Consider the following 25,162-nt stretch of genomic DNA (forward strand, 5'->3'; position numbering starts at 1 on the left):
TGCATTGTTTGATCATAAAAGTATGTATAAAATTACTTTTTAAAATTACTAATTAGAATGTGCATGCATTTTTCTTCCTTAATACTTGGGTGGGGCAGTTATCAAATCAATTTAATATATGTCTAATGTTGGGCTGAGGTAATAAGTGGTTACTAGTGACTATGGTTGAAGCTGTCTTTGGGTCATGAAACATTCCCATCTCTTGACATGAGGCATTGTTGAGCTGTTTTTTGATCTAGTGTTCCAGTTGCAGTGTAAATCATAACTGCTGAGATGTAGGGTTTTTGCCAAACTCTGGTGACTTTCGGGTTTCAGGTTGACTGTCTGGAGAATGGTACCGTATCTTCTCCATGCCCAATACTGCTCAGGAAATGAATATGTGACACATGATATGGCCTCCCCAGATATGCCAGGGCAGTCCTAATCTTCAAGGCTCCATTTATTGGGGATAAAAGTTGAGCTCAACAAACATGCACTGAGTGTCTCCCCCATTCTATGTATGGTCCCAGACCCCAAGGATACCGATGAACTGGGATCTGTGGTTTAATGGGAGAGATACACAAGGCACCAGACATGTCTACTCCACTGTGATGTTTGTCCTTCAGGGCCAGGAAAAAGCCTCATGAGAAAAGGGTGGTGTGCTAATTTGACTTGGGCCATCAGGACTGCCACCATGAGGGGTGGGACTCTAATTCTTGACAGACAAGTAGGTGTTGCCCAGCAAATAAGTGGGGAAGGCCATTATTGGCAGTAGGTGGAAGAACATGACAAGGCTGAGGATTAATGTGGTGTTCAAAAAGCACAGTATGGAGATGGGGAAGGGAGATGGGGCTAGCTAGGGAATCAGGTGATGGATAGATCACCAAGGGCAGTATATGAATCTGAAGTTTGAGCTTAAACTTTCAGGTGTTTTAAAGCCTTTGGAAACCTATCGTCTCACCACACACACACACACACACACACACACACACACACACACAAATCAAAGATATTTTAAAGAAGGAAAGGGCAAGCTCAGATTGCATAATTTGTAGTCCTTGGGGAAGTGTTAATAATGTTGAGGCAAGAGTAAAAAGACTAGAGACAAGATTATAGTTTAATTGGAGATTTTTGTACTCTTTAGGCAAGAGAAGAACAGCTAATAGATTAGAGAAGGTAAAAAAACAAGGGAAAATTAAGAGACACATATCACAAGGTTGTGTGATTTGCATGTAGAAAGAGAATGGTCCCAGTCAGTTCAGGCTGCTCTAACAGAACACCACAGCCTGTGTGGCTTATAAACAACAGACGATTCTTTCTCACAGTCCTGGAGGCCGACAGTCTGAGATCAGGGCAGCAGCATGGTTGTGTTCTGGCTGAGGTCCCCCTTCTGGGATGCAGACTGCCAACTTCCCATGGTATCCTCCTATGGTAGAGGGAGGGTGAGAGAGCTCTCTGGGGTCTTGTTTATAAGGGCACCAATCCCATTCATGAGAGTTCTACCCTTCTGACATAATCCCCTACCAAATGTCCCATCTCCTGATACCATCACAGTGGGAGTTAGGATTTCAACATAGGAATTTGGTGTGGGGGAGACACAAACATTCAGTCTTTAATAAGAAGCGAAATGAAAATTGGTGTCTGAGGGGAGGATGGTTCCAGCAACCAAGACAGAGACTCTTTGCCAATACATGCCTGGAACACTCTACTCAAGGCCTGCACCTCATATTAAGAGAGACAATGACCAAACTGGGCCTTGGTTAGATCAATGACCAGGCTGGTGGAGGCACTGAAATCATCTGCCCTGTGCATCTACTACAGGAACTGGAGCCATTAAACAAGCAAACCTTGTGAACGGCTGCCACAGGAAAGGTGGGGTAGAGCTGTCTGAACATGGGGAGGACAACCAGATTTTTCTTCTTTGGGTCAAAACTAACAGTTTGAATAAATTGGCAGTAGCATGGAGGAGAGTGTTGTAAAGTGGTGGGCTCCCTGTTCCGGGGGTGGTACAAGAAGAGACCGGGGTACTTGTCCCAACTTTTCTAGAGGAAATTCTGATCGGGATGGAATAGAGATGGGTTGGTGGACTTACATGCCATGAAGGCCCCATCCAGAGCTGCAACTGAACGGTTCTGTGAATCCCTGATTGCACTAATTAATCAATCATTTGGACCTCTCTTGCAAGGACTGGCTCCCTCGCTCTGTGTGTGCACGTGTGAGGTGAAGGAAGAAAACCCACATTAAAAATACTGTGGAAAATGGTGCTTCGCTAATGTCACAAACCCAACTGAGTAAAACCACGTTCCTTTAAAAAAGCTACGTTGCAATTGACATTGGAAAGACATTCTCAAAGACAGGGGCTTATCTAAAAAGCAGAAAGGCTGATGAACGACAATTACCAATACCAGTGTCCCCAGTAAGTGTCAGCGAGGTGGACACTGCCCCTTCTTTGCATTCTTCTCACTCAAACAATGAATGTGCAATCCCTGCTGTGTGACAGGGAGAGGGAGAACAGAGAGTTTGTCCCTTTGCATGCAGAGCAAGAGGCTCCCCCACACAAAGGCACCACACAAGGCAGAGAAGTGTCTCGTTCCTAGAGGGGACAGACACAGAAAGACAAGAGGTCTCATTTCACTGACTGTAGGGAAAAGACAGGGTTTTCATAAATGTCTATGGGGCTTGATTTATTCATTCCGTAGATTTCACTAACTCATGCATTCACTCATTCATTCATTCACTTATTCAAAGCACGGTGTTCTGTTTCCTGGCTTCATCTTTTTTTTTTTTTTTAAAGATTTTATTTATTTATTTGACAGAGAGAGAGAGAGACAGTGAGAGAGGGAACACAAGCAGGGGGAGGGGGAGAGGGAGAAGCAGGCTTCCCGCCGAGCAGGGAGCCCGATGCGGGGCTTGATCCCAGGACCCTGGGATCATGACCTGAGCTGAAGGCAGACTCTTAACCGACTGAGCCACCCAGGCACCCCTCCCGGCATCATCGTGAGACCCTCTCCTCTCCCTAACCTCACTTTCATTATCCTCTTGCTAGGCAACTGCAATAGCTCCTAACTGGTCTCCCCATACATATTTTTTGCCATGCCATGATCTCTTCTCCATACTTCTCTCAAAGCAGTGGCTATAAAAACAAATCGGCCCCGGGACTCTTTGTTTATTACCCTTCAATGGCTCTTTTACCCTTGGACTGAAAGATCCAACCCAACTGGTCTTCATCAAGTGGGAGGAACAGTATTCCCCCCCCCCAAGTTCATACATTAAAGTCCTTAACCACAGTATCTTAGAATGTGACTGTATTTGGAAACATGGTCTTTAAAGAGGTGATGAAGCTAAAATGAGATCATTTATTTGAGTAGGCCCTAATCCAACAGGACTGGTGTCTTTCTAAAAAGAGGAAATTTGGACACAGATGGGTATAGAGGAAAGACTATGTGAAGACACAGGGGGAAGACAGCCATCTGGAAGCCAAAGAGAAAGGCGTCCCAAGAAACTAACCCTGCTGACACCCTGATCTCAGGCTTCCAGCCTCCAGAATTGTGAGAAAACAAATTTCTGTTGTTTAAGCCACCCAGGCTGTGGTACTTTGTTATGGTGGCCATAGCGGACTAACACATGAGTTTCCCAAACATGCCAAGTTCTGACATAACCGGTCCTCTTTGATGCCAGGAGTTGTCTCTCCTCTCTCGTGCAATGCCTGGGTCCTTCTTACTCCTCCAGTATCAACAGAAATGTCTCCTTGCCATAAATTCTTTCTCTGTCCCCAAATTGAATGAAGCTCCCCTTTCTCATTAGTGTCTCACAGCGCCTGTCCATTTCCTTTCTTGCTCTCCACAATTTTCTGCTAATTCAAGTCTCCCCCCATGTAGCATGAGCTCTGTGAGTCCAAAAGCCATGCTTGTTTTGTTGATTGTTGTAATCCAAGGGTTTAGCACAGTGCTTGCTCATAGAAGGCCCTCACACGGTTTGTTGAATGAATGAACGAATGAATGAAGCACTGATTGGGTAGGTCGCAATGCTCACCATTAACCTGGCATGGGGAGGAGGATGATCAAGGCAGACCTGGGCTCTGTCAGTGTGTGACGTATAATTCCACAAGTAAGATTTACATCAGATAGGTAAATATGGTGAAGTATAATAATGTCGTCTTGGGAGAAGCGCTCCAGACCTCACCATCGATGTCATCTTTGGCTGTCCTTTCTGCAGTTGTTGGTGAAGAGGACACCTTTATTGAATAATTTCTGATAAGCTGCAATTGAATGAACTATTATGGTTCCTAATAAGCTGTTTTTTCACGGAGAAACAATTCAGCATAAAATTGGTGTGCTTGAATTGGGCGCCCCACACTCTCCTGGTGGCGAATTTGCAGATTCTAATTCCCAGAAGTGTCACAGATGGAGGCGGCAAAAGGCGGAGGATCTATCATGCTCTAGCTGGAGCAGAGCTCAGTTAAGAGAAGGCCAGGGAGAATTTACTACCTCTGGAGGCAGATTGATTAGAAAGAACTGCCAGGCAATTTCCATTTGCATTTTTGCCGGGGTAGGTCTGGGGAAAGGGAGATGGTTCTAAATGAGAACAGCCCAATCATTTTCTCCTAAAACTTGCTCCAATTTGTCTCCTGCTCCCAGAAGTTACTACCTTGCATAATCCAGGGAGCAAGGTAATCAACACTTTGAGTTACATCGGTTTTGCCTGTTTCCTTGATAAAATGGCAAAATTCGCCTATGAAATCCTGGAGTTCATTATGGTGTGGTTTTCTCTCCCCTTAAATCAAAACAGGCTCCAGAAACAGCATCTTTACTTCTTGCTTTCAATTATTCATATTCGTTTTCTGACAAAAACCCAGGGAGTGTGATCCTTGGGTGAGTTTTAGCTCAGACGTTGCCAACTGCACACCAGAGCCGGGCCGGAATTCCCATCATTCACCACCACATGGAAAAACAGTCACCCAAGCGAGAGCCATGGCACCGTGAAAACGCAATTGTGTTGGGAGTGCATATGGACACAGAGTCTCGCAAATGCAGGCCTTAATTGAAAAATAAAACAATTACCTTTTAATACTTTTGAAATAACAGAGGGAAGCACATTTATAGGATGACTGGGAAGAAACAGCCATACGCTGTTTCTTTTTTAATAACATTGAATTGTGTTCACTGTTAAGCTTATTAAAACACGAAAGCAGAACATAGCAGGACACTGGAATGCCATTCAATCGATTATTTGTGAACGGTCCTTGCTCCTGACTCTTTTCTTACAAACAAAACGAAAAACACGAACTGGAGAAAAGATTTCTGTACGTAGGGGCTTGTAGGTGTTTTAATCTGTCCCAAGGTCTAGTTACACAAGATTGTGCACTAAGGGGCTTTTGAGATCCACAGAAGGACACAAGGGCTTTAGACGTTGTGTGTTGGTCCATCTGTCTGGGAGGCGGTTTATGGATACGAGCACCGCACTTCATCTCAGGAGGAGGTATCCCCAAGGTGCTCCAAACAAGAGACCTAAGCCTCCAGCCAGCCAGCTGATTTCCACAGTGGCTCTTTATTTTGAATGGGGGGTGGCATGAGGGGATGGGAATCATTATAACTCTGAAAGGAAGGTCTAGACTCTGTTCTGGCGCTTATCTACTCAAAAGGCATCTGGGGATCCTCCAGCTCCTCAGCATGGCCTATAGAGCCCTCCAAAAAGTGGCCGCTAGGACCTGTCTACCTTCATCTCTGGACACCCCACCTGCAATTCACATCCATCTGCACCCATCTGCTTGAGTTGGTTTTGCAACTCGACGCCTTGACACAAAACGGTTCCCCCTACACTCAGGTATTGCCCTCCTCTTCTGGCAAACTCTTAATCATCCTTACAGTTTCCCCTCAGATAAAACCCCCTTTGTGAAGCCCCGAATTCAGATAATGTATCCCCTCCTCCTGACCTTGCAGCCTTCTGTTTGTATCTCTCTACATCTGTCACGGTCTCTGTGTGGGGGTCATCTCACTGCCCTAGACTATGTTGAGAGCACAGCAAGCCTCAGCTCACATTTGGCAGGTAGTAGTTGCCCAACATTATCTGTGAATACAACAGAAACAGAGGCCGACTGGGACGCCCTGCTGCCAGGAGGACGTGCTGGGGCCAGAACGGGGAGTTTTGTGGGGAGTTTTGTCACTCTTCTCATCCAGCTTGTAGGGTGTCTTAGAGAATATGGCCAAAGGACAACATGGAAAAGTCCATATTATTACCGTTTGATATATTTTTTTTCAAGTAGGCTCCATTCTCACTGTGGAGCCCAAGGCGGGTCTTGAACTTACAACCCTGAGATCAAGACCTGAGCTGAGATCTAGAGTTGGACGCTTAACCGACTGAGCCACCCTGGTGCCCCTTCTGTTTGAGTTTTAAAAATTGATATTGATTAAAAATACTCATCAACGGAAGGATATTTTAAATAAAAAGGTAAGGTAAACTGCTCCAAGTCTCACTATCTAGAAATTAATGATTTTAACTTTCCAATGTCTATCTGCATGGACATACGTTTTTGCATGATTATTGTTACAAGTCACACACAATCAGACATTTTGCTTTTCTCACTTTTTAAATTATTTATCGACTTTTCACTTCACCTAGTTCTTCAAGGTGTTTAAGACAGATGCTCGTGTTCCCCCTTCCACTGTATGAGTAAGTATCCCATTGCTGCATAGTCTTCACACTTGCCTTCCTAAAGAATGGGGCCATATGTGCAAATGTAGGTTTTTGGTATTCAACTGTCTTTGTTAAAATCCTCGCTTCATCACCTTCCAGGTCCTTGGCATTAATGAAGTTACTTTAAAATGGGTATGATACTGGTATTTGAAAAATATTATTGTTACAAAAATTTAAAAACAGAATTGTGGAAGAGTATAAGAATGATGTTCAGAACATACTAATAGATATCTTATCATGGCCATTAATACTAGCAGAAGAAGAAAATGGCAATTTACAACAAAATCTCATGCTCATCATTCATAAAATCGGGTCAACCCCCACATATGTGTTTGTTCGTTGTCATTTTTGTTTGCAGGAGGATAAAAAGAGATGGCACAGAAAAAGTGCCCATGTTTCTAAAAATAATTGTTGAACAAATGTGTGGTCTTTCAATTAGAGGGTAGTGTGTGTGTGAAATCAGAGAGAAATGCACACACATTTTTAACCACTGCAGGACACTGCCTAAATAGATGTCTGATGATGAGGGCAACGGAGTGGTCATGACATTAAGCCAGAGGCTATTATTGGTCTAGCAGAATAGAAATGGCTCTCCATTGGTGGGTCATGGCTCTATCTGGGCTTTGTTTTTCTCATCTGTACATCAGGATGGTGGGCAAGGTGATCTCCAGAGATAATTCCAGCTCTAAGAGTTCTTCCTCTTCCCCTAAATCTGCTCTTGGCACATGGACGGATTTTCAATGAAGATTTTCTTGAGTTGTTCCTCCTATCTTCTATACCCCAGCGAATATACATTACTAAAGGGGACTACTGTCATGTAAGTATTTGATGTTCCACTGAATTGCCATATTGAAGTAATGTGTATTTAAATATGAAAAAATGGGTCACTTTGGGAAATAATGAGTCTGCATCCCCTAAAATATTCCACTAAGCATTATGGTTCCTTTGAGTTCTTGTAAGGACGCCTAAGCTATCCCATTAGGAATTGGACTTGATAACCCTAGAGAACTTTTTGTAACCTCAGAGTGCATGAAAATGCTCCTTCCATACTCTGGAAAGATGTTCTACATGAGGAATTGCAACAATTAACTTTTAATTGCACTTAGTCATCTCCATTTTTAAGCTAAAGAGAAGGTCGGTCCTCATTGCTTCTCCCATGAAGCTGAGGCAGAGACTTGGGAACACAGACATGGCTGGTTTGTTTCTTTGCAAAAATGCAGGGTATGCAATACTCATAGATTGAATCCATACATTGGCCCCTCAGTCTGCCACTTGCTGGGATTTATGTACCAACCACCTGCCATGTAGACAACAGTGGGCCATTATGGTGCTAAAGTTCAGCCCTTCTTAGAGCCAAAGTAAAGAAAGGCAACTGTGTTTATTTTAAATACATAATCAATCATAACCCTGTGAATAGCCACTTTTCTATTAATGCCTTCATATATCATCTAAAGCCCTCTTGATTCTACATAATTCTCTTTTGTCTGGTTCCTTGTCTTTCACTTTACCGTTCCATTCAGAGGGTAATATAGAACTGCTGCTCCAAACAAATCTTGCCTCTATATTCTCTCTTTAGGTCCACTATTAGCAAGAGAATATTTTCTGTAAATAATGCAGATGAGAATGACTCATAAACTAATTTCAGCTACAAAGGATTTGCAAGGGAAAGATGAAATGACTTTTGGGGAGTGAGCCCCCAGGCTCTGAGTGTTGACTTTGCCCTTCAGTGTCTGTGTGACCACAAGCCAATCACTGCCTTTCTGAATCACAATTTCCTCAAGTCTAAAACAGGAACATTGTAGGGCTGCTTGCGAGGACCCAAGCAGTTGAACACAGTGGTTCATGAGCATTACACCCATCTATTGATGTTCCTTCTTATTTACTTTTGGTCAAAGCTATATTTATATTTTATTTTAAGAGGCTCATTGACTGACAGACATCTAGAGATAAGCAAACAACAGGGAGAAGAGGCTAAAACCTACAACAACAACTTAAAACAATCATTTAAAGAAAAATGGGTGATTAGCTTTGGGGGAAATCTTAGGAGTAAGAAAATGAAAAACAAAAACAAAAACAAACTACCTTCAAATACAGAAAATTGAGATGGCTTGCTTTTTCTGCTTCTGAGAGAAGTCCAAGAATGGGTGGACCACTAGTGGAGGCATATTTTAAGATCCAATTGCTCATACTGTCTATTCATAGAAGAGGCTGCCTTGTAGGTTCTGAGCTTACTTTTGCTAAAGGTATGTAGACATGAGCTGTACATTTGGGGGGGGGGTTCCAGTATGGGTACAGAGAGAGCTTTTTGGTATCAAAGAGTGTTTCTAACTCTCAAAACCTAAGTCTTTCCCATGACAGATGACAATTCCTTGGCCAAAATATTGACTATAATAAAAACCTCTCATTATTATTCATGTTACCTGGACTCTTTTGGAAAGGGGAGAAGGCCCTGTCACTATGCACCAGCCATTGGCTACTTACATTATTTCAACCTCATAACCCCTAGTGTAGGATCAGTTATCTGGTAGATGATCAGTAAATATCTGTCAGAGAATGAAGAAATGAATGAATAGCCCTCTAAAATGCCTTATTGTGCACATTTTACAAATGGGAGAAGACAGTTTATAAATAAGAAGTAGCCATTTCAAGTGGTCTTTCAAAACATGCCTTTAACTTTAGAATATCTTTGAGGAGGAGTTTTTACCAGCGAGATACAGAAGTCAAATTTCATTTCATCTTAGTGGAAAGTTCTGAGTTGCAAAATCAGCAGTTTAGAGAATCCTGCTGTTTATCAAAAGTTAGAATGTCAGCCATCAGCAGACAGGACAACTGCACTAAATGAAAATGTATGGCTTTTCATTATTAGGCCAATTTGCACAATGCAATTGGAATTGAGTAAGTTGCAACAGCTACAAGATTTGTATAAAACACTAGGATAATTTTAATGTTACAATTACCATAAATCTTCAACACTTTGTTTACAAAAGACCTCTGAAAAAGGATGCTTCCAGCAGGTGTGATGTTAATATCCTTGTATAAGTAATTTTTTAAAAAGTCACTGAGACCAGATGCTAAACTGAATGAAATCCATGAGTTCATTTTCAATTCCCATAACTAGGAGAAACTTATTGCTCTCCTGCCGATATTCTCTGTCATGCAGAAGAACAGGGTCTCCCAGATTGAACTTTTAAGCTTTTACGTTCAGAAAGGCCTCTATCCTTAGGAATCTACTCCAGTGATGATTTCAGGAATTACCCTTGAACAAACTTCAGGTTAGAACTCCCTAAACCTGTGGCTAGATTAGAAACAGAGACAGAGTCTGTGGAACACACCATCCTTACCCCCCCACACCCAGAAATTCAGCAAATATGGGATTAAGTGCATGTGGTCTCAGATGTCACAGGATGTGAAAGTGGGACCCCTCTGGCTTACCCAGAAACCATTTTCTTTCTTCAGGGACAGTTATTTTTGCATACACTTTGGGGTTAAAAAAATGAAGAAAGCAGAAGGTAGCTGATGATGAAAATTGGCTTTCATTGTTTCTCTAGTGAAGGTGTGTGCAGTAATTTGGGCACTAGATTGGAAAGTTGACAGTGAATTGAAGAAAAGGTTCTTTTTTTTTTTTTTTTTGGTCATCTGTTAATTTACTGAGTTGTGCAAATGTGAAGTTTCTAATTGGTATGTTGAGTGCCTTTCAAAGGTCAGTGGTAAAGTCAAGAGTAAAACCCCAGTGACTCTGTCTTGTTGAATTCCACTAGGCTGAATAATCCACCACAGAAAGCTTAAATTTTTCTTAGACATCCCAAAAAAGGCATTTTGGGCATTTAACTGCTGTCCTCAGTCATTGACCTAGGAATTCTTAGCAAGGAATTAAAGAGGATTAAGGGTTTTTTTAAGTGTGGGGGTGTGGGTGATAGGTTGGGGGATGGAGGGAGTCCATTGCTTGTATTGTTTTGCTCATTTCTGTACTTTTTTGAAAGAGCTTACAGTCTATTTGGAGAGGCAGACCATACAAACAAGCCAACATGAATATACATAAAATAATATGTAATTATGAATTGTCCTATACAGTTTGTTGAATGACTATTCATGTCATTTCTTGGTATCAAAAAAGTACTTTGTATTATTTACCTAAGCACATGTGAGAAGACTCTGTGCAAGGAAATTGAGAGCTTGTGATAGATTCTTATGAACAAAGGTCTAGAGAAGAAAACTGATCGTGCTATGAAGTGTTAATAAAGGGATTGCTAATCCTTGAAGGGGACTTCCTGCAGGAGGTGGCACTGAGTTGGACCTTAAAAGATTGGGCAGAGATGTGTAAGCAAAAAGTGAATGCAAGGAGGCCATTCTGGGAAGTGGGGGTTCCACAGGTAGATACACAGTGTTAGGAAGAGTATGGAGTGTTACGAAAGGAGGAGAAATTTGGGATGATGGTATCAAGTTGTATGGGAGAATGATGATGGAGAGTTGGAATTAGTGGGTTAGAGACATCTAACAAAATCTTAGGAATGTGAACTTTATCATCTGGGTAATGGGAAGCCCAGAACTTCCAGAAGTAGCCAATCACCCCATTGCCTAGAAATAGTGGAGAAGGAATGACTCTGGCTTCCATATTCAACCTGGAATGGACTAGGAAGGCGTTAGAAGCTGGTATCAATAATCTTCATGATTTGGTCCTGATCACCTCTGTAGCTTTATTTCTCACTGTCTCCCTGGAGTTCAAGCAAAAATAATACCAGATTTCTTTTACTGCACCATTTTTGGCCCCTGGGCCTTTACACATTCTGGAACATGCCACTGTAACACTCTCTGTTCCCTCTATATCTGGCTTTTCACTCATCCTTCAGGTTTCAGCCTAGACACTACTTCCTCCAGAAGGTATTATTGGATTCAGCAAACTTGAGTTAGGACCCTGGCACTGGGTTCCTCCAGCTTTTGGTTCTTCATCAACAGGATACGTATGTCATTCTTTGGTTACTTATCTGCAGTCAACCTCCCCTTTCCCCTTATCATATACCCATAAATGAGCTGTGAGCTCATGAGGACAGGGGCTGTGTAAGTAAGTAAATGGGGCATTCTAGTTGGCTTATGTTCTGAGTCATGGAACTTGGTTAAAAAAGAAAAGTTAGTTTTTAAAATTTTACTTATGTATTTATTAAGATGAAAGCCATGAAAGGCCTTCTGAAGACAGAAGGTTAAAATGTGTGAAAGACAGACATGGTATGATATATGGCAGTGTGGCTGCCTTTTAAAAAATGTCACCAGGTTTCTGATCCCAAAATGGTAACAGCTGTAGGACCATGCGCTGCCCAATCCCTCCCCACCCTTGCACTTTCTGGCATTCCTGCCATTATGATGGGATTTAGAAGGGTCCTTTTCAAAGGAGGGAGATCAGGGAGAGCTTTGACAGAGGTGTAAAAATAGTGTTGGAGTTGAGTGAACAGAAATCATAACCGAGCTGCTGTTGAAACATAAGACAGAGAAGGGAATGGAGCCAGCAGGGGCCCAGGTGCTGGAGGGATGCGGCTGGCACCTCTGTACCTGGGGCCACATAGAAAGTCATTAGTGCAGACCTGCTTCAGCTTGATTTTAGCTGTTGTGGGTTTAAAAGTAAATAGAGATTAATTGGAGTCTTTGGATGCTTAGGCGGCAGAAGTAGATTTTTCAGTTGGAAAATCTGCCTCAATTCCAGATGTTCAGGAGGAGAGGACATAGAAGTGTCCAAATCTGAAGGGGCCAAAGGCAGGAACTGAAGCTGAGGTAGGGAGCTAAGACATGGGGGCCAGGTTGCAGGTGAGTGGTTAGGCCTGAAGTTAGGGTGCAGGGAGAGGGTGTCATCTGAAACTCATTATTGCAGTTTGCTTTTCCAGCCATATCTTTCTTTGGTCGTACACACCAGCCAATACCAAATGGCCCCAATTATTGTATTTTTCTGTCTCGCCTTACATTACCACCACCGCCAACACACACACACACACACACACACACACACACCTTCCCTTCTATACCTGGGTCACAGTGAGGTGACCATTAAGCTTGACCAGGATGGAACAGGAAGTTCTCCCAAGTCACATTCTACTACAGTCATTAGTCAGGTTCCCAGGAAAAGCAATCAATAGTCAACAGAGCAATCCGAGAAAGGCTGCAGGAGGTCCAGAGTAGCTAAGAGTACACAAGAAGTCCTGCTGGGTCTTGACTCAGATTGACTGCTCTTGTCTTATGCCCTCTCCACACTGAATTTAAGAACACAGGGTCACAGGGTATTACACAACTCCCAAACCAGCAGAACATAGGTTCTTCATGTACAAGACATTGGAAACATCTTGAAAAGCACCTTCCTATTCTAAAAGAAACCCTCGGCACCTAAAGAGCCTTGATATAATTGGAAACTCACCTACTCTACTTGACTTTATTTAGAATTCAATTCCATTGTATTTCAGGGTGATATATATTATACTAAAACATTTGGTTATATATGAAGAACTCCTAAGTCAAAACTCAGTATAGCATGAGGCATCTAATATGCTCCTGTGTATTCCTTGGATTACTCTTCTATCTCTTTTCTCTGAGGTCACTGAGGAAGGGACTAAGAAAGGACAATGTAAACCCTCCCACAAGATAGTTGAGCTTTGTAAGTTTATGAAAATAAGTAGGTTTTATTTTGAAAGGATGTCATTCATTCTAATGCCTGGTGTAGATGCACAAAGCAGAAGATTTTGCCAAGTAGAGACTTGTCCTGAATGCCTGGTAGATTCTCTCACCCTAGAAACATCAAATCCTTCTTCTAGTCTAAATGACCTGCTTCTCCTCTCATGGGTGGGGAGATGGAGCTCGTGATCAAGCATCAGTCAAGGCCCAGAGCTGGTGGTAACAGAATGGGAGGGAGGGTTGTAAAATGCATGATGCTGGTCATGAGAACAAGGAATGTTCCTGTGAGAAATGAGAAATTCTGGGGGCAGAGAGCAAACAAACCTAAAATCATATGGTGAAATCAGGATAAGCTCCAGAGGAAAAAAAAATATAAGAAGAATGCCTAGTCTGGTGTTGGGTATAAATAGAAGCAAAGATATGTGGGGTTTAAGGATGCCAGTCTTCTCAACATCAGCTGTCCTTGACGTTAGCCCCTCATCAGTTATTTATTGAATACATGCTTTGAACCAGGTCCACTGCTGGATGATGAGGTTATAGGACTGAACAAAGATGTCTCACTCCCTGAAAGGCATTTACATCCCAACTGTGGTGCACAGGGAGGCAGAATGAAGTTGGGATTTAGTTAGGCTCAAGCCTTGGTTTTACAACTGTAGGTCACCAAGGTGTATTTGGAACTCCAAGGCATCCAGATAACCCGTCACTGCTTCCGTTTCAAAACTGATAAAATTTATTGGACAAGCACTTAATGGAGTCATTTTTAGTAGCTACTGTTAATTTACTAGTAATAGCCAAGTATCTCTTCTTCCTTATGGTAATTGGGTTCCCGCCCTTTGACACTCAAGGGGAGATGACATCTACAGAGGATGGGTGGTAGAACCATATAAAGCAAAGCTTTTCAGTCTGTAAATAGCAGATCAATGAAAATGAATTGTCCTTGGGAAATTTCTTAAAAGAAAAAACATGAAGATGCCCATCTTTACTTGGCTTCTTGTTTTTTCCTGTATTAATTATTCCATTCTTTGGGATGAAAATATTAAGGGATTTATAAGCACTGAGATGCCTATGGGTTTGAAGTTACTTATTGACCTAAGGTTGTTTCTTTTAGTCAATTTTTTTTCTTTGCTGTCTTTCCATGGAGAAGAACATGCCACCAGCTAATAATGTCCAGCACAGTAGCATTAGAGTAAGATGCCATAAGGCCTATTGTTGGCTGCTGGCACTGTTCTTTCTCCATAGTTTCCTGTCCCTTTGGCATTTTGTTACCTTAATGACATGACAACAAGAACTGGAAAAGTGACTCCTGCTTTTGATCTAGGCAGACCTTTTCGGATTCAAGGGTATCAGTAGGAGTATGGAGTCAGCATTATAAGGTGCCCCATCTGACTTGGTATTGAACTTTCAACTGTATTATTTTATGTACACCATAGACCTTCATCCGTATGTGTCTTTATCATAAATGTCTGTCTTGAATTTCCAAATTGAAAGAATTAACTATTCAACTTAAATTAGACCATGCCCTATATATTTAAAAATTTTTTTCTATCACTTAAACTAGTAGCCATTGTTTTGGCAACCAACTATGTGTTTAGTAGACACTAAAATATGTGATATCAAAACTTCATAGCAACCCTACAGAGGCAAGTGATATGATGGCCACTTTCTGATGAGAAGAAGAAGGCTCATAGTTTTCTCAATAAATATCAAATCTGTAGTGAACAAATCCAAACCAGGCAAACCTGGAAAGTCTTTTAATCCAAGCCAACATAGGCAACTCTTGTCTTTATGTTTCAAGTTTCTGCATTCAGATGACCCAGAGCCTGCAAAGGGGTCTCATCAATTTCTTCTTGTGCCCTGGGTTTCTAGTCTGCTCTAAGTCAACACTGTGATCATGTTGATCTGTATTGGAAGCTAAGAGCTTGAGCAAGCTGGAGTCCCCATCACCGTGAATGATGGGACCAACCACCGAACTTGCCATTAATAAACTGAGCTGTTCACATTTCTCTGTGGCATAGCTTGACATTTAGGCTGAGGGTTTGTAATTCCAGTAAACAGCTCAGGATGTGATGCGTATGTGTGTCTTTGACTGTCACACAATTAAAAGCTAAACCAAGGAGGCTAAGGCTTTCATTAAAAGCCATTCGCTTTTATTTATTTAGTATTTCAGGGACCTGGAGAGAGTACAAATCAGGAATAGGCCTCCAGGGGACAGCTTTTTACACACTAGCTGGTGATACCATTCTAACTATTAAACGGCAGACAGCCTGATAGGTTAAAAAAAATGAACCAAAGAATGTGGTCATTTGAAGAAATCAGACGTATGATTATTTTTCCCTTGCTATAGAAGTACCCAAGATATCTACCAGCCCCTTCTTTGATTAATAATGCTTGCGGTGGTTGCACACTGCTCAGCTTGGCATTGCATTTATCAAAATTTTCCAGGGCAGACAGGCATTGCCATGCTAGAAGAATGATTGTAATGGGCCTTCATGCCTTGCAGGGAATATCTGGGTTCCTTGAATGCAAGAGGTGGGCATGCCAGGATGGACTCATAGTCTGGGCTCTTGTTCTTTCTTCCCCAAACCATTACAGTCCCATAAGAAGCTTTTAAGATGAAGACTTCACCTCTTATCTTCCACATGAGGTGACCCACATGGTAGATGTTCTTTAGGGGTCCCAGTCTCCTGACCTTTGCCACATGGCTTCTGCTAAAGGCCAGAAGAGAGAAAAGGTCTTCAGGAAGAGCCATCTCAAAACCATTTGTTTTCAAATGCTGGCCCAAATTGTCTCCTGTTGACTCATCTGGAGAGTGAGTTAAAAAAAAACCCAAAAACAAAAAAACAAAAAATAAAAACACATTCCTGAATGCTATCTCCAGTGTCCCTGATTCAATGCATAAAGGAGAAAAAAAAATCCACAAGTGATTCTGATGTTTAATCATTTTTGTGAAACTCCGATTTCTAAATGTCATGCTGACCTTGTCTCTTGACACCCAACCTTTGTCCCGATGGACCCTGAGCTAAAGGGTCATTCTCTGGAAACCCGAATGTGATATAGGTCTTTACGGTACTTCTATTACAAACCTGAAATATATCATCCTTGTCCTCACACAATTGCCATCGCTGACTTGGACAGCAGCCAGCTCTTCTAACTTTAATTGAAGGTTGTGCTAAAAGCTCAAAGAATGAATTTAACTTCTGCACTTGCAGTAAAATTTTGGCAGATAATATTGACCTTCATATTACCCACATTGCCCTTGCATAAATGGCCCAGAAAAGAAGTTTCACTCAGAAATCAAGTTTCTTTTTGACTCGGTTATAGAATTGGGAAGATGTCTAACGTCGCAAGAAATAGACTGTTTCCTTCTTTATCTTGGATGCCAGGGAGCTCAGAGCCTTACTTTATGCTTAATCAAGAAACACTGGAACACTAACAACTGTTTTTTTTTGTTTTTTCTTTTTTACTCAATGATTTTCCTTTTCAATTCCTACTTCATCAATATCATCTGAATAAACCATCTGAAAACTTCTGGGGGAACAAATTTCGAAAATCTGAGGGTTGGAGAGTGCAGTATAACATCCATGGGAAGAGGAGTGCAGGCCTGAAGCATCCTGCTAGAAGGAAAGAGGGACAATTAGGTGCTTGCATCCTTTCTTCCTCTCTTTTGTCTGCTGCAATATGTTCCCTGCCTTAAACTCCTTCTTGTGCCCTTCAAGAAAATGGTTGTGCTATTGGACAAATCCTTCCCCAGCACCCAGACCACATCATAGATCTTAGATTGCGAATATTATTCACCAGCCTGAGATACGTTTCTAATATTTTCCAGGTTCACACACATAAAACTTTAAAATTATATAGGTCTATAGATTTCTCTTATTACTTTTTATATCTAAATCCATTAATATGAAAAATTTCAAAGCCATTTTAGATTGGAAGTAATTCAGCCAGATAGGATTTGAATATGAAGTCTGATTTCAGTTGGTTTAGAAATATTGAGAGGGTCCTGCATGTGGCTGTTCTTATTTCAAGAGCCTGGCTAAGCTTGAAACCATAAAGTTTTGCCTTCCACAGAACCGCCTCTCTCTGTGAATCTAAAGTGCTCACTTAAGTCGGAGTTGGACATGAGGGCCAAAGTTCTGACCTCTTCCCAAATAACCTTGCAACACAAATCCAAAATAAACAAATAAATAAAACAAAAGAAGAAGTGAAAAATAAACTCGGGAAGTAAAATTTACAGTTTTTATAAGGAAAAGCGTAGGAAGTATTTGTCACAGGCCTTAAACATGCCCAAATCTGTAGACCTAGTGATTCTATTTATTGGTTTAATTCCAATAACTTATTGGAGATATTCCAAAAAGAGAGGGAAAAACAAACTATGCACAAACATTGCTTTGTAGTGATATTTATAACATCAAGGTATTGGGAAAATATACATATTCAGTGAAGTAGGAGTGGTTATAAGCTTTAACATACACCTACTGATTGGTGTTTAAAGACAACAGTTGTATTCATTGGCACAGAGGTGCATGAGTGAATCATTTTTCATTTTTTTGATAATCATTAATATTATATTAATATTCTTGGTGCAGGAAAGGACATCTTCACTTAAATAATTTCCACCCAGAAGCAAAAGTGTCCACAGCTCAGAAATTTTAGATTGTTTATTTAATAATACTAAATTTAAGGAAATTATACTGTTGTCTTTCAATGACTTCAGTTTGGCATGATCAGGAAAGGGGAATGAACAGGGCCTGTTTTTATTTTCCAACAGTTTCTTATATCCATTTTGTGATGAAGTCTTCACAAAAACATTTCAAAATATGCTTCTTAGTTGTCACCTGCCTGAGGGTGAAAGCAGGGTCACAGCAACTTTCTAAAATGGCATTTTTTTTTTTCTATGTGCACTAACCTACCGTGTAGGAAAGTCGGGGTGTTCCAAGCGCCCCCTACATAATTCCTGGGAATGTTTAAATGAGGGATGTCTATGTCTGTGGGCTATGCCAGGTGATTTCTTCAGCTCATGTAATATCTTCCAGTGTCCTGGTTTCTGTGAGCTGAGATGCTGCTGCTGTCCTATCCTGCTGGCAAAGCCCCCAGCGGGGTGGTGCTGAGGGTGCTGGTCCTGGTGCTGAGGCACCTTTGCCCATGTCTGCTGAAGTCATGTGTTCGGAATCCACTCAAAGCCTCCTGGGGACTTCAGGAAGCCAGTGCTTTGGACTTAAGTGAAGTATTTTCTTAGAATAATCACATATATAAGAAAGGTGCATGAATCATACATTTAGAGCTCAAAGAAGTTTTGCAAAATGAAAACACCTGTGTAACCACCCCTTGCATCACGAAATAGAACCTTCTAGTGCCTTTTTCTGTATGCCTTCCCAGTCACTCCCGTCACAAAGCCGACTGGTACTATTCTCATGTTGAAACCCATCAACTAGTTTGGCTTATTTTTGAACTTTGTAAAAATGAAATCACAGAACATATTAATCATTCTAATGTTGATGGACATTTAGATATTTTCAGTTTGGACTCATTATGAATCACATTGGTATAAACATTCTTTCACTTGTCCCAGCCTTTAGGTTTTACTTGCAGCAAATGCTTTCCGTAAAGCCACTCGCTTTAGTAAAATGGTTTCCAATCTCCCGCTAGCACCTCCATCCAACACAAACCCACAGGTCATCATGCCAATGGCAATCATCAGAGCTTTCTAGAGCAAAGAGTACTAAATGGAGGGAGAACATGTCACTCAGCACGTACTTGGAAAGAGTCTTGGAAAAGCACCTTCTCCCTCGGGTGGGGACATGTGCAATGGATTAAAGAGTTTTTGGGTGGAGGGCACCCAGAGTGAGACGCACTAAGCTTCCCCCAAATCTCCATTCCTTTCTGCTCCCACAGTGTCCCATGGGTGACTTCATTTTCCTCTCCTCTGGGTAGCTTTTTCTCCAGGCTCAGGGAGGTACTTTCCCACTAGAACTGGGATAAATCGAGCATAGATTCAAACTAGGGCTCTTGATCGGTATTGAAAATGGGTTCTGCTGAGGAAAAGGCTAAGAAGAGTAAGTTGATCATTTATAGTTGTGGACATTTCCTGCCATAATCCTAGGTGAGGTAGATCGGTATAGCAAAGGAATTTCCTGCTTTTGCATAAAGCCATGATTCCAATAATAATGACAGTTGAAAAGTACTGAACATTTGCTATACATCGGTGCTGTGTTGTTGTGCAAGTCCTTCACCAGCGCCCAAGCCACATAATAGAGGTTAATATGTATGTATCATATAGTCTCCAGTAGCTTTATGAAGTCAATACGATTATGTCCATTTTATGTTCATTTCTGTTTATGTCCATTTTCCAGAGAAGGAGCCTGAGGCTTTACAACTCTAAGTAATCTTCCCACCAAGGTCATTCAACTAGGAGGTGTAGAGCCAATAGTTGAACTTGGGTTTGTGTGACTTCAGAAGCCATGGTCTTAACCTCCTTGCCACTTTGCTTTCTACTCAGGGATGCCTGTGTATTTGTTTTTTTCGATATGAAACGTAATGATGCCCAACACCAGGCTCCATTATAATTGGATTATAAGACACAGGACTGTCTTATATGAGAAGAGAGTATAGTGAATGATGTTCGCACAAGTCTGTTATGTTTATTTTTCATGGCTCTGAGTGGTTCCTCCTTGTACCTGATCTTTGTGCACAGTGGATGGCAGCATGCTTATTCGTGTTAGGGTCAAAGGAGGCAGAGTCCATATTAATGGGATCAGAGCACCTTCTCCACAAGTCACACCAACAGGCCTGGCCCGTGCTGACCCCACAGCATATAAAGTCAGGCTGCTAACAGGAAACCGGGTGATTTCTGACTTGCTTTCAAGTCCACTGTCATCCGGTGTCGGAAGGATCCTCATTACCATCTCAGAAACAGAGCTACCAGGATGCAACTCTTTCTCCCTCCTGCTGATACAGGAGGTAAAATGCAAGTCTTTCTTCCCTGGGATTGATGACTGCAATTTGTCTTTCTGGGGCTTCCACCACGGCTTGGGCAGGCTTCAGCCAGGCCGGAGAAGCCCTCCCGATGCTTCCAGTCAGCAGATTGCTTCTGGGCTGGCCACGCTTCAGCACCTTCCCGTTAAATACTGTATTGATTTCAGGGCCTGTTTCCTTCCGTGCAACCCAAGACCCCAGGTTGGCTGGGCTAGGAAAATGGGGAGGAAGGTGTAATGAGGAGAGCCACTCAGCAGGTCTGCACACAACCTTAAGCTATCTGATGCTACTGATTTATTTTATTTATTTAACAAATGTAATAAGACATGATGCCTCCAGTAAAATAGAGGGTTCAGTGGGAGGAGAGATGTAGGGATGAGTCAGTGGGTACAAGGAGTAAATTGATGGGAAACAGAAAAAGAGGTTGCATTAAGAAGGAACAACAAGGAATCAAGTGAATGGAACTCCATTTGTCTTTGCAGAATCCCTCAGCCTCCCTCCTCTTTGGAGCCTCCGTGGTCCCTTATGCAGACTACTGAAACCATCTCCATGCAGCCTTCCTCATGTCCTCCTCCTAACTAATGCTCCATGCAATTGCTAGGCATCCATTTTTTTCAATTGCAGTAAAATACATATACTATAAAATTTACCATTTTCACCGTTTTGAGGCATACAATTTAATGGCATTAGATGCATCCACAGTATTATGCAAGCACTATCACCACTGTCTAATTCTAGAACTTAGAACTCCAGTTCATCACTCCAAAAGGAAACCTTGCACCCACCAGCAGTCACTCCCCATTTCTTCTCTCCTCCAGCCCCTGGCAACTTCTAACCTGCCTTCTGACTCCATGGATTCGTCTATCATGGACACTTCCCATAAGTGGAGTCGTACAATACATGGCCTTTTGTGTCTGACTTTTTTCCACTTTGCATAACGTGTTCAAGGTTCATCCATTTTGTAACATGTAGACGGCATTAGAACCCTCTTCCATAGAGGTGGGAATGTAAAATGGTAGCCACTGCGGCAGTTCCTTAAGAAGCTAAGTATTTAATTAACCCAGCAATGTCACTCTTAGGTACATACCCAAAAGAACTGAAAATTGGTATTCAAACAAAAGCTTGTCTATGAACATTCACAGTAGCACTATTCACAATAGCCACCAGGTAGGAACAACCAAAATATCTATCAACCACTGAATGGATGAAAAATGTGTTATAACCACACAATAGGCCTCCTTCTTAGAACAAATCATGTCACTTTCTTGCTTAAACCTTTCAAGGGCTTTCCATTTCATTTCATGTTACATTGGAAGGCACCATCCATGGCTACAAGGCGCCAGGTCACCTAGTCCATTCTGCCTTTCCAACTCAGTCTTATATTATTCCTCTCCTTTCTCACCACCTTGCTATGAAATTTCATGGAAATGCTGGGTCCTTTCTCGGCTCAGCCTTTTGTGGATACTATGTCCTGATTTTTCTGGTTCCTCAGACTCATGGACACTATCACCTCTGTTATTTTCCTATTTCCATGACCCATGGGGCAGAGGAGGGGACTGGGCCTTATCAACTGAGTCTGAGTGCAGACTTTCACATCCTGTTCCCGGACAATGAATAGTTATTGTGTTGTTGTTGTTCATTAAACCTCTTACTATGACTTTGACCTAAGTGTGTTTTACCCTTCACATCAGCTATTCCAGGGGTTCCAGAAAACTGGACTCTCTCATCCAGCAACACTGTGCAATAACTCCACTGTGGAGGAGAGCGGGGGGCGTTCTGAAATACTGTCTGTGAGGAGTAGCTACTAAACATGTAACTATGCATTTGTCTATTTCAATGGCATGTATGTATGTGTGTTTGCATGTATTCATTAGCAACTACTAACTGACTGCCTGCTGCAGCTCAGACCACCTGAAATGAAATCACTTTGAGAACTTGTTAACAACGTAGGTTCCTGACACTAACCAGATGGCCATCTAAGACTCTATGGCTCATGAGGTTATGAGGCCCATGTTCCACTTTCTCTACCAGTCCCCTGGTGCTTCTCATGCACTGCAGAGTTGGAGCATTACTGGCCTCCTGTGCACACTATCCTAGGTGAGACTGAAGAGCCCCTCACCTCCAGCATCACTTCCAGGGAACCTATTGTCCTCACCTAGGTGGGTTTTGGGGCTCCTTCTGTGTTTTCTCTCAGCCCCTACAGATAGCTCAGCTGCACCCCCTTCACTGTCAGCTGAGATACGTTCGCCTAACACATTGTCTTCACTGCACCATGAGCTCCCTGAGGGAGTTTCCTGCATGTCACTCCACACCCTCACCCTCCGTACCTTTCTCTCTGTGGCTCGGCACCTCGACAGAGCTTAGTATTGAAGTACACACCTTAGGAGATATTTGAAGACTCATGAATCAGCCAACCAGTCAATCAATACGTGATCAATAACCAAATAAAGAAGTTTGAGTATAGTGGAAGAAATGAATGTCACACATAATGTGGAGAGAGAACGATGACTTAACAGGGGGGATTAAGAAACGGGGCAAAGACAGTACTTGGCGTGGGGCTGAGAAAAGAAGCAGAGAGAGTCAAGATGGCAAACTTGGCCACTGGGTTTGGACACATTGTCTTATCCCTTGAATAAAGCGGGTTTCCCTGGTCTGGAATAGAGCCAGTGACTGGGGCTGCTCTTAAACTCTGCTCTAAACAGTCTATTACATTGGTTAAGAGCAAAGCTCAGGACAAGGACACCCTGACTCTGAATCCTGGCTGTATCACTAGCTGTATGTTCTGGATGAGATTTTAGCATCGGAGTCCACTTGCCCATCTGTGAGATGGGAGTAGTGACAATAACTGTCTCCTGGGACTGAGTGAACTTGAAGTGAGATGAAGCTCAGCATAGTGCCCGGTGCCTCTATTGCTATGACGATCATGTCTATTCAGAGCCCTATAAGGAATGCGAAACCCCTGGATTCCATCTCTGTGCTACCTGCCACATTTTACTTTTTTCAACTTTTACTTTAATATCAAGAGGATATCTCTCACTTTTTTTTTTAACTTGCTGCCACAAGGGATTTGCAGATCGTCATCCATTTGTATTTATGCCTTAGGCTTACTGCTTTAATTTGGTCTTTACCTCATTTTCAAGTTTGTGTAATTATGTTCTCAGCTCCAGGTGGTGGGTTTTTTTTTTTTTCTCTTTTTTCCCAAAGCCCCTTGTGAACAGTGCATGAGGTGAGGCAATGAACCTCTTGCTGCTGTTCCTGGAGCGATCGCAAAAGGACATCAGAGTATCTCCTGCTCTGTCTTCCTGAGACTTGTGTCCAGCAAGGAAAGTTCCTTTCACCATTAATGTTTAAACCTGGTGATTCTGCATCTGAAGGAGTTCAATTGGAATGCTTACCAGATGGTGGCTTTGTGTGTTCTGTTCTTGTTTGTATGCAGTGGAAACGAACACTGCAGGAGGAATCAAGATGGAGCAGACGCTGGCCAGCCCCACAGCCCATTGGAAAGGCAAGAAGACTCATCCAGAGGTCACACCATGACTTGGTAGCCAAACCAGGTTTCACATCTCTGGGTTCAGAATCATTGCTGTGAGAAGCCTGGTGGTATCTGATGTGGTTTGCATGGGGTTCTGGGGAAGAGCAAAAAGAGGTTGAGGGCGCCTGGGTGGCTCAGTCGGTTAAGCGACTGCCTTCGGCTCAGGTCATGATCCTGGAGTCCCGGGATCGAGTCCCACATCGGGCTCCCTGCTCTGCGGGGAACCTGCTTCTCCCTCTCCCCCTCCCCCTGCTTGTGTTCCCTCTCTCGCTGTGTCTCTCTCTGTCAAATAAATAAATAAAATCTTAAAAAAAAAAAAAAGAGGTTGAAAGATGTGCGTTTGAATTACAGCTCTGCCACTTTTAGACTATTATAGGCAAACCATTAAACTTTCTGAAACTTAGTATTTTTATCTATAGAAAGTAATATTTCCTACTGGATAAGGTTGTGGTGAAAATTAAATAACTTATTGTGTATGAGATTTAAATAAAATTATACGTGTAATACACTTATAGTATTGGCATGTACTTAACATTTATTAGGTGCTAATATTAATAATAAATATTAGGGTTAATATTAATCATATTAGTATTAACATTATTATTATTATTAGCACCCATAGAGGCCCCTTGAGTCTACTGTGCATTACAAATTGTGCTCTGCCTGGGTTTGAACTCTAGCTCTGCGATTCACTAACTAAAGGATCTTAAGCAAATTGCATGACCTTCCTTTCAGATTCCTCTTCTTTCAAATGGAAACAAGAATTTTTGCTTTGTTCTTGGAATTATAGCAAGGTTCAAAGAAAATGGGTTATTGAAAATGAGTTATTGAAAGCTCTGCAGCCCTGCACCTCAGTTATCTTTTAAGAACAAATGCTAGTTAGGTAAATACTGATAGGCAACCCTCAGCCATAGCCATCCAGAGTTAACCTTCTCTGATACCGATATTGGATGAGGTTGTTTTGTTGTGGTGTCAAACGAGCAAAAAGAGCAAAAGCTGACTCTATTGTGCATGTTAAGCCAATAAAATATTATCAGCAGGTACATTTCCATTGTCAGAAACCATGGAGAGGGAGAAAAATATTAAGATCACCTCCCTCCATACACACACACACACACACACACACACACAAAATAGTTATCCCCCAGAGAGTTGAAAAAGGTGAGACTTGTTATTAACACTGGTGTTATTGCTTCTGCTGGCAGAGGGCTGGTCTGGCACTCTGTCTCCTCCAGAGCACACTATGGGCTGGAGTTCATCCCCACTTGTGGCCCTCCATTATTGATAATGGTGAGAACCAACTGCGATAGGTGAACCACCATTTGATTATTCCAT

At 42.0% G+C, this 25,162-nt stretch overlaps 1 long non-coding RNA gene across 1 annotated transcript in view; it reads right to left on the reverse strand.

Moving 5' to 3' along the window:
• Positions 1-20,751: 20,751 nt before the first annotated feature.
• LOC115944757 (uncharacterized) overlaps positions 20,752-25,162 on the reverse strand; it is a 285,960-nt gene continuing 281,549 nt past the window's right edge. The window contains exon 5 of the long non-coding RNA XR_014140836.1: positions 20,752-23,921. This is a non-coding gene — a long non-coding RNA (uncharacterized LOC115944757). The remainder of the gene's footprint in view (positions 23,922-25,162) is intronic.

This window comes from Leptonychotes weddellii, chromosome 16, assembly GCF_054177405.1.
Source record: "Leptonychotes weddellii isolate Sample4059 chromosome 16, ASM5417740v2, whole genome shotgun sequence".
NCBI classification, from domain to species: Eukaryota; Metazoa; Chordata; class Mammalia; order Carnivora; family Phocidae; genus Leptonychotes; species Leptonychotes weddellii.